The sequence below is a fragment of the Vicia villosa genome, linkage group LG3 (assembly GCF_029867415.1).
Source record: "Vicia villosa cultivar HV-30 ecotype Madison, WI linkage group LG3, Vvil1.0, whole genome shotgun sequence".
Classification (NCBI taxonomy): Eukaryota; Viridiplantae; Streptophyta; class Magnoliopsida; order Fabales; family Fabaceae; genus Vicia; species Vicia villosa.
Genome location: NC_081182.1, coordinates 60905380 through 60915921, shown reverse-complemented (window position 1 = coordinate 60915921; position 10542 = coordinate 60905380). Strand labels below are relative to the sequence as shown.

The window sequence follows — 10542 nt, the reverse complement described above, 5'->3', positions numbered from 1 at the left end:
TTATAATTCTGAAAATATTATACCAAGAAACTTTATTCTTCTTGCGACCGCCTAGTTGTAAGGTTTTGGGAGTACAAAACAATTGAAAAAAAAAAAAAGCACATTAAAAGAAGAGAATCTCCTAAAATGAGAATTAACATGCATAAAAAATAAAAAAAAATAAGATATATGTATATGCTATCATTGGTTTAATTGTAACATCTTTGCTTAAAATTTCTAAATGTAGCAACAATAATGCTACTAAATCAACTACCAATCTAAGAACTATGGATGCCCCATTCTCGTTAAAATACCCTTTTCAAAATTGAAATTTATTTTACCAAATCTCACAATGATGTTTTAAGGTATTTGATGTTATATGATAAGTAGTGAGTGAATCTTTGTTTTATGATAACTTTTCTATATTAAAAGTTTTAGGGTTAAATATACAAATTTTCTATAATGTTAGTAAGTTTTGTTTTTAATCTCTGGTAATTTTTTTTTGCAACTCCCCTTGCAATATTTAGATTCCTTCAAATATTCTCTGACTGTCACATGCAGCAAAGATTCTCTCTGGCTGCAGTGGCGAAGCCAGAAAAATTATAAAGCCCGGGCAAAAATTTAAAGACTATAAAATCGTAAAGTTCCAAACAAAAAAGAAGGATTTGGTTCAAAATAACAAAGAAATAGATTGTTCTGTCAACTAGTATTTCTAAGTCCCCCTTATTATATAGAAAAAGTATTACCTTGCAACATCTTTTCTTTACATGGTAATTAAGGTTAAAGCATTCTACAAAGGTTTCATTGGAGATGTTGGTAGTGAATCAAGAATGGTGGGAATTGAAGCACCTGTGGCAGAAGCATATTTCTCAGTTCCAGTTCTACCAAATTAAGATAGAACTAATAATAGAAGTAATATCATGTTTGTAATGTCTAGTATATCTACAATATAAGAAAGTTAGATGCTCTGGAAAAGACCTAACTGCCCCTTTGCTTTGTTAGAGAGCCACGTGGCTACCTCCTTTGCATTTCTTTGCTTCTTGCTTTTGCTATCTGTCTCTCATTTCTTTTCCTATCTATCTCTCCCTCTTTCTCTCATTTTTGTTATCTCTTTCTCTCTCTCACGTCTCTGTTTTTCTTCCCCCTCTTTCTCTTCTTCTTCATTCACTATCTTCTCCCTCTTTCTCTTCTTCCTCGAAACGAAAGGCTACAGTGGTGCGAACAGAGGAGAAGATGACGAAAGACTAATCTGGCGACGATGTCAGATTCGTAACGAACATGTGGTGGTCTGCCACTGTTTATGCAATTTGAAGGTAATGTTTTATACCTTCACTCCAAGTTGCTTCTGATATATTATGCTCTTCCTCTTCATCCTTTTTTTCCAGATCCAACACTTTTGTGGCTTAGGTTTTCTAGATCCAACACTTTCGTGGCTTAGGGTTTCCAGATCCAACTCTTTCATGACTTAGGGTTTGCGGATCCAACGCTTTCTGTTTCTTCTGTATAGGATGCAATAAGTGGTGGTGGTGGTGGTTGCGTGCCTTCTCATGTCGACATATTTTTTTAGGTTTGATATTTCTGGCCTTTGTTACTCTGAAACGGGATATTTATTTTTGGTGTTGTTCTCACATTCTCTTACCCTTATGCAACCTATTATTGTTACAAGGTGAAAGGACATTCTCTTACTCTTATGCAATTCCGTGTTCGACAACGAGAAGGTAAGAGCTTAAGCGATTCCATGTTCGACAGCTACTCCATATTAGACCGTTCATGTTTCTGATGCTTTAGAGTTACATATCTGAATTGTTAAATACCTTCTGTTTCAGGTGTTTGTTTGTCAGCTATCAACAAAATTTTGGTCCTGATCGATCCATGATGTGTCAAAGAAGTTCAACCAGGAGGTTTCGTTGTCGGGGAAGATTCCAACGGGCCATTTCAATTCAGCATTTCAGTTTTCAAGAGTTTGGCAAAGAGATGCTGCTAATACCAAGAGTCTGAGTCAATTGTTTGCGTGTTTGGTAGGGACCATTTTGACTGAAATGTACATGTGGAATGGTTTGAATGAATGGTATGGTTCTGTTATGAATTTGGATTGAATTCCTTTATAATTAGTGTGGTGATGATAATGCTTTATTTTTTGTGTGAATGTTGTAGGATTGTATTGGTGTATGTGCTGAACGGTTTTGGAATGTGTAGTATGCTTATGTTTAGTTTTGACTGTACCGATGAATGTTTCTAAACGGAAGCAATGTATTGTTTTGTTGCACTGCAGAGCTTGACGTAGCCTAAAAAAATGCAATTCAAATGATACTTCAAAGGTGAAAATCAAGTGTCTTCTCAAGGATTCGTTGATACTATCATCAACAGAGAATTCAAAATAGTTGGAAAAGAGTATTTTGTTGTAGTTCAGGTTGGAAAATCTGTTTGCAGTCTGAGTTATTTTCTTTCTGCTGTCGTGCCCCCTTCATGAGTTTTCATTGAATGTTTTTTCTCCATTTGTTTTGTATGCGACAACTATTAACTTTGGGTTTATTACTTGGTTTTTCTCATTGACCAGGTTCTTTGTGTAACAAGTTTGTGTGACTCATAAATGTCACAGATCAAATTTGATTCTAACACTTGCACATTTTGGTTCAGCATCTATGACATTTGGTACAACCACTATGCACTTCAGTTCCGCATATGGACAATATTTTATTGTACTTTTGTTTTTGATGAGGTGTGTAGTGAATCCTGTTAACTCAAAGTTACTAATGCATGCTTTTGTTTTCAATGGACACACAAATATCAATGCCAAATAATTGATTTGAATCGGATTGTGAAAGTTGAAATTAGCTTATTTCCTAACCATGTGAATACAGTGCTATTTGAATGCCATGAAAGAATTTTAAAATTGTCGTCTTCAATGTATGTTCGATTATGCATCAACCATTGGAACACATTAAGTGTATATTTGGATTTACCACTTAACCATTATTGATTTGTGTGTAATTTTTTAATGAATATACTAATATGTGTAGGTTTTGAAAAGATAAATTGATATCAACGAAAATGGCACTGAAGTTCTCACTGCGCAGGTATTTTGATCGTCCACTTTGACCATTTTTCGAGTTAAATTCTTTTGGTAACTACCTTACATTTATGCCTGGCAATTTGGTATGTCGAAACTCAAATGCTGTCTGCAATATGGTCAATTTGAACATGTCCATATGTTAAAAATCAGAAAAATGCTACTGTGATGTTTGATGAAATAACCATGAAAGGAAAATCCAAGTTCACTTTGACTACAATTCTAAGGTGCTTGCCGACCATACAAACTAAAGACACTGTTTTCATTCCACTCATGTATTATTGAACTTTAAACTCCATTTCAACCTTGGGTTCCACTATGGTTTAGTAGTCTTTTATTATTTTTAAAACATGTTTGTACTTCTGTTCTTAGAATAGAAATAGCATCTGTACTTAAATGTGATAGTTTCATTTTGATCATTGCATCTGTACTTAGATCAGTTTCCATTCGACATTTGATATATGAATGGTGATGCAGTTCCTATCTTCGCAAGAATGGTGATGCCTGAGAAGAATTACAAGCCTTGACCCTTTTATTTAGGAAAGGCAAGAAGAACAATATGTTTGGTACCATTTCTATTATTTCCTGCTAAAGCTCCTGCACATGCCCCGGTTTCGAAAGGAGGTTCATCTAAGACTGATGATGGAAGCAAGTCATCGTCGTCGAAGGATGATGATGATGAAAACAAATACTTGCCTTCTGTAATTTTATGAAATTGCTAATTTGTTTGTTGTTGTGGAATTTGGCAGTCAAAAATTGATGGATGAAATCAAGGATTTGGTTACATCGTCATCCGGATAAGCTCTCTGTGAGTAGTTAATGATGTATTTAGATTTTCCTATCGTGTGTTTTGGTATTTGAGTATACATAGTTCTTATCTTCGATGTTTTAATGTAGATGGAGACAATTAAAGTTGAAAACAAAGACTATGATCAATAACAGTGCAACAAGCAATGGTGTCTCTCTCACACTTGGCCCACATCAAAAGAAATATGAAAGACATGACTTTTATAGTAATAAAGCTTCTACTTGATCTCTATTGGATGTATAATTCTCTTTAACTCAGACAATCAATTTATTATGAGCAGCTAGAATTTTCACATTAAGACTAGATGAGCTTTTTAGATCTACTTAAACAATATAATTTATGATTTGACTTCCATGATTTTAATAGATTGTTGAGTATGTATATGCTTCAAATTTATTTTTATAGGTCTTTGGTGATTGATTATCATGTCTGGCTTCCTTTCAGACAGTAAATTAAAGGAGTTTGGAAATTTTGGACCATCCATTCACTTAGGTAAATTTGTAAAGTTTGATTCAATGTCGATACAAAGAATGCTGTTGGAAGAAGGTTTGAAGAAATAACATACACTTACGTACGAGGTTGTTTTCTTACTAATGGGAAGAGTCAGGGTTCATGTCTTTTTAAGCAGCAGGGTCGCAATGGAATTAATATACTTGCTGCACTGAGACTTTTGGTGTGTCAGCAGAAGAAGTAGTGGATATATGTACTGTTGATGGTTTAGAGGTAAACTTGCTTAATGTTAATTATATGGTTGAATCGGATGGAATCTACCCTGTCAATTATTGAATAGTGTAATCTACGGTCTTTGGATTGGTGGCGACTTTCACAGAGGCACGGTGTCCCCGAGATTTTTTTAAATTCATTGTGATTCCAAATATGTACATAACTATTTCTCACACCCTTAAGTTTCCACCACACTCATTGACTATCACCATGTTTTTTCACACGCACGCATTTATATGTTGCAGTATGTGGCATATATGGTTTGATGGATTCATGGAATTGTTCTTAACTGCCAAACTATGTGGTGCAGTATGAAGGCAAGCCTTGGAACCTGAGACGGCGGACGGTGAGAGGATATTGTTCTTAACTGCCAACAATATTGTTCAATTACAAGAAGTCATCGAATATTTGATTTCAATAGAGTTTTATAGTTAGTTTATTGAGTGATGCTTTGCTGCCCCGTCTGGTTCTTCTGTTTCGATAGTTAGTTTATTGAGTGATGTTATTGAATCACTCCTATCGCTGTTTGTTTTTACTTTGTCTACTTCTTCTTTGGTCCGTGTGTATTTCTATATGTTTTCTCATTAGAATTTTTATCTTTCTTTGATACAGATGGTTTGATATGGGTGAGCGAATGGAACGCTTTGCAGCAGCCTGTTGCATCGACATTCTTAACTACTGTTTATAGTGACTATATTTTAAATTATCTCGGAGTGCATAAGCGTGGTTTGCGGGTAAAGGTGAGTAAGATGTTTTCAATATCTGGCTCCAGTTGGCTTAATACTTTGGGTGGTATATTGGAATCTATGGGACAAATTGCTAGGAGCTTGAATCCTCAATGGAAGTTTGGTATTTCTGCTACTGAGTATGTTGGGGTCGCAGCTACACTGGCAAGTTCATTATATTTAGAAGTATTTTACTTTTACCCCATCTAAATCGCGCGCGTGTGTGTATGCTACATTATCACTAAAAACATTATTTATTTGCATATCATTCCTCTCAGGGGTTGGGTGTTCCCACTGGCAAGTTCATTATATTTATTTGTATAACCTGTTTTGTGCAGGTAGCACGTCCTGATTCTGTGCAGGTTTGTTGTAATGGATTATCGACTGAAATGGTACCGTCCTGATTTGTTTCGCAACTTTCTAGGTATTGCGAAAAAAGTATCCTCAATTGGTCAGCTGCATAATGGAGTGTTCATGCAACAGGTTCATAAATTTCATGCCTTTTTTGGAATTACGTTCATTGCTCTATTGCATCGATATTTAACTTTTCATGTCTAACAGGATGCTGAAGAATGCTGGAAACAAATTCTATACACACTTTCACAATCTCTAACTTTCAAAGGTCATTCACATTGCCTATTTTGAGTCATTGTTGTTGTACTCAATCATCGTCATTAGCCAAACGTGCAATTGTCACGACCTCGACGCGCATATTTACTAAATAAAATTAAAATGTTATTATTGGTTGCATTTAAAACATAATCACCTGTAGTCATTTAATTGTGTCAATTTAGCATCAAAGCATAATAGTTTTGGGGATGATGTAACTTGAGTAATGTATTCACCACAGATTCAAAAGATAAACGAGGAACAGAAGAAGCAAATCCGCAAAAATGAACGTGTTCTTAAAGTTGCTGAGGTATGTGAGACTACAGCTACCTAAATTGTGTGAACATTTTTCGTGTTTAAATTATATTGTATCTACGCGGCATTGATGAATTGTGTTTATGTGGTTTTGTTTGGGAAAAATTGGATTTGAAGAACAAGCCAAACATGAAGGCCTCAATTGATGGAGTAAGGTTTGTTTCAACTTGACACTATAATAGATTCAGAGACCTTTTTTAAAGTATTCATAATCTCAGGGACTGATTTGAGAGCGTCCTACAAAGTCGGACTAATTTGGTGGTTTACTCAATACGTTTAAAAGCTGAAACATTAACTGCTGATGTCAGTGATATCAGTTCAGTTGTCAGCATAAGTGATAGGATAGTAAGATCAGCTCCAGGTAATGGATCCAGATTAACTGTTGGTTGTCCCTGATGAGCAAGTTCAGCTTAAAAAAGTCAAGGGAAGTTCGGATACCCCTGCTGAGCAAATTCAGCTTGAAAAAGTCGAGGGTGGTTCGACAATCGTGAAGCTTATTGCTTCTGCGCAGCAAACCAACCCCAAACAGTGTTGCTGGAAGACTTAGGTCTAGGACAAAAAATCCTTGATGAGGAAAATTTCCTTAATCCAACCCAGGGTATGTTGAAGAGAACATTCAACATTGCATTTTGATGTTATCAAAGTTGATAATTTGGTAAGAAAACCTGTTTTGGCATAGTAATAGTTTTGTATCAGTATGTGAAACACGTTAAGTATCATAGTTAATTTTAATTAAAAGGTGTAGTATTTATTTTGTGCATTGTCTTAGAAAAATTAAGAACAAGAAACTTTAAGATTATCCAATGTATCCTCGCATGAGCTAAGTACCTGTGATGCAACTTCTTGTAGGCTAATGTTTAGACATGTTTCACCGGTGAAAATGACAGCCAAATGGAGTCCAAATGAAACATGACAGTGAAAAAATATATAAAATACTATGTCTTTAATTAAAAAAATATGATCTCAATATACATGTTTTTCTTAATATGGATATAACATAAACTATTTACTTTGTTTTTCTTAATACTTAGATAACTACACATGTTATAAGATAAATTCAAATAAACTGTACATATAAGCTCTTTCAGTTTCACCTTAAACTGAATCTAAATTGTTAGCGCAGTTGCTAAAAATTTAATCAAAAATCTTAATTGTTGAAAATGCAGCAATCCTCATGCTTGGATCAGGGAAAAATATTCTATAAAATGTGATTCATGTTTATCTCTGAAATTATTTGAGTTAGTTGAGGCTCAACTTCTTAAATGTAACATTGTTGATATGAGTTAGTTAGCCGCGATTCCGAGAATTTTCTCTTTGATGCTGCTGCTATTATGAGTTTCTTTGAGTATTTAAATTTGGCATGGAAGATAGTTTTCCAATCAGCAGTGTCTAAGAAAAGCTCCAATGCTAGGATTGCCAAACTACGTTTGAAAATGATTTTGTTCTCCTGAGCAAAAAATCATTAACAACATAGTGCACACTCTATCAGATTTTGTGGAAATTGAGTCACAGGATAAAGTTCAATTGAGTGTCTCTGCATATTCAGATATTGGAACCATTTACTCTATTACAGTGGTGGGTGGTTAGATTTTGATGAGAAATTTTATACCACCTTTTATCTATTAGTTTGGTTTGATGCACTGTAAACTTTACGATAGGATTTTATAGTTTTTTGAATGAATCATTATTATAGATGGAGTTTTTGGCCTACACGAGAGAGCCGGTAATTTAAGACTGGGCTTATATTTTATAGTTATAAATGAGCCAAAATAATCAAATTTCTCCCAAGCGAGCAAAAAGTAATTGATTCTCCACTTAATCCATGAAGAATCTATATGATTGAGACATCGACGTTTCCTAAGTGGCATTAGTTAACCAATAAATAATTTTTCATTGTATAGATAAATAATAAGACTGCAATGAATGTGTAAAATTATTCATTTGAGATTATAATACAATATTTTTATAGAAAATATTAATACATCATTCAAAATAAAAAATAAACACTATATTATTATTTTATTTTGACGAAATACTAATGCATAGTTTTTATTAGCCTGTTTTAAATTAATGTTATTATTATTTTTAATGATTTTGATTTTTAATATACTTATTATCGTGTGAACTCATTGATATTCAAGCCAAAATCCATACAAACACATGGGTTCCAATATTTTATGTATATTTAAAAAAAATAAAAAAAATAAAATTAAATATATTTAAAATTATATAAGAATCTAAACACGGAAAAAATAAATTATTTTTTAATTATTTATGTTAGTAATGTTGTTATTTTAAAATTATTTTTGATTTAAATTTAAATACTTTTTAAGGTCATATATAGAAAATTAAAATGTATTTGATAAAATAATTTTACTTCTATTTTAAAAATATGTCTTTCTTTTAAAAATAATGAACTCTTTTAGTAATTTTTTTTTTCATTTTTTCATTTTTATTCTATTTTAAAAACAAAATAATATATAAGAAAATTTATGCTTCTAAAATGAAATTAATAATATTTTTTAAGTTAATTTTAGTGTATAATTAAAATGTGATGCAAAAATAATATTATGTTTTACTAAACCTTTTGTACACGGGAACATATATGAAGTTATTGATCAAAATATTGATTATTAACGGGACATGAAGTTACTGATCAAAATATTGATTATTAACGGGACATGAAGATATTGATCAAAATATTTTTTAAGGTACACAAAGACATGGAGTTATTGATCAAACTAATATTTGTACACGGGAACCTGAAGTTATTGATCAAAATATTGATTATTGTCGGGACATGAAGTTACTGATCAAAATATTTTCTTATTAATTATACATTCAATTATTATTTTTTCACGGATAACCAGATACTTTTCTATTAATATTTTTTTATTAAAAAATATACATCTGAAATAAAAATGCGCGTCCCGTACCAAAACCCGTGCGAACGCACGGGTTTGTTACTAGTTAGTCCCAAAAAGTATATATATTATAGTTATAATGATGTTTATATACTATATTAGTAGTATCAAATAACTCCTCATAGCCACTACAACAATTTCCAATTAAAGTAACACCAAACAATCACAACATAGTTAAAGAGTCTGCGGCAGTGAAGCTCTCACTGTGAATATTTTGCCGCGTCAACAGCAGAAACATAAAGGAACAATAAGTAAAGCAGTAGTGGTTTCATCAAGTATTGGAGTTCTATGGAAGAATCACAGAAGCTCGAGTTCAATCCATATCTCAAAAGCAATGAACTGGATGTAATTTCAGCTACTTCCAACACATAATAGAACATATTTCATCAGTAAACACTGTAAAACTACTCATCAGTATACATTTATCTCTATCACTTTCTTACTTTTTTATTTTTGCATTTTATACACATTTCAAAAAAATCAAATAACACCATGTTATGGTTTTAAACAATAGCAGCAATAAAATAGTGAAGGATCCGCTACCACCTACTCATGTGGAATAATCAACTTTGTCATTTTCTGCATTTTTATTTGTAGACGGTGCCATTTTTATACTATTTTTCCATTAAAATTAACCTTATCCTCAAAGTTAAGAGAAGGAGAATCTACAGATAAATGTTTTGATACTATTCTATCAAGCAAAAAACCAAGATAAAGGAAGAAGAATATCGGTTCATAACTTTTACCGAACAGTTGGTGGGCATAGCGCGAAACGACAAATTCGGCACAAATTCTTCGTCAATTCGTCAACCCATCCTGCAACAACAACAAATAACAACACAACAACAATGTTGTAGCAAAAATTAAACTGAAACAGAAGAAAAAAGAAGAAAGAGTGAAGTAGCGGTGTGCGTCTGTTTACGGTATGATGTGGCGGAGAATGGTCATGACAGATCTCCGATGCAGGATAGCGAAGCATGTATAGGCGGGATAGTGAAGCATGGACAGGCAGAGCCTGGGCAGCTGCCCTACCTGGCCGGGCGCTGGCTCCGCCACTGTCTGGCTGCCTATGTGGATTTTTCTTTTAATTTTAATTATTTTATAATTCCACGTGCAATATATGTTTTTTAATAATTTTGTTACTGTTTTTATTATGAGGGGTTAACTAAAAATTCGCTAATATTACATGGAGTGTTCATAATAAAAACAGTAATAAAATTATAAAAAAACAAAATAATTTTCTTTAAAAAAAAGTAAATATTTTCACGTGAACTTAAAAAATAATTAAAAATTAAAAAAAAATCATGTGGACTGCCACGTAGGCAACAAGAGAGAATCTTTGCTGCAATGTGGCAGTCAGGGGGTCTTTGAAGGAATCTGGAAATTACA

The 10542-nt window shown here is 33.0% G+C and overlaps 2 long non-coding RNA genes across 2 annotated transcripts; both read left to right on the top strand.

Annotated features, from left to right (window-relative positions):
- The first annotated feature begins 3164 nt into the window (after nucleotides 1–3164).
- On the top strand, nucleotides 3165–4180 carry LOC131655901 (uncharacterized). Its single transcript, XR_009299919.1, has 3 exons — nucleotides 3165–3276; nucleotides 3527–3857; nucleotides 3947–4180. It is a non-coding gene; the product is annotated as an uncharacterized LOC131655901 (long non-coding RNA).
- A 1432-nt stretch (nucleotides 4181–5612) lies between these two features.
- Nucleotides 5613–6907, top strand: LOC131655900 (uncharacterized). The gene is made up of 3 exons (XR_009299918.1): nucleotides 5613–5927; nucleotides 6156–6224; nucleotides 6347–6907. It is a non-coding gene; the product is annotated as an uncharacterized LOC131655900 (long non-coding RNA).
- Nucleotides 6908–10542: the final 3635 nt, after the last annotated feature.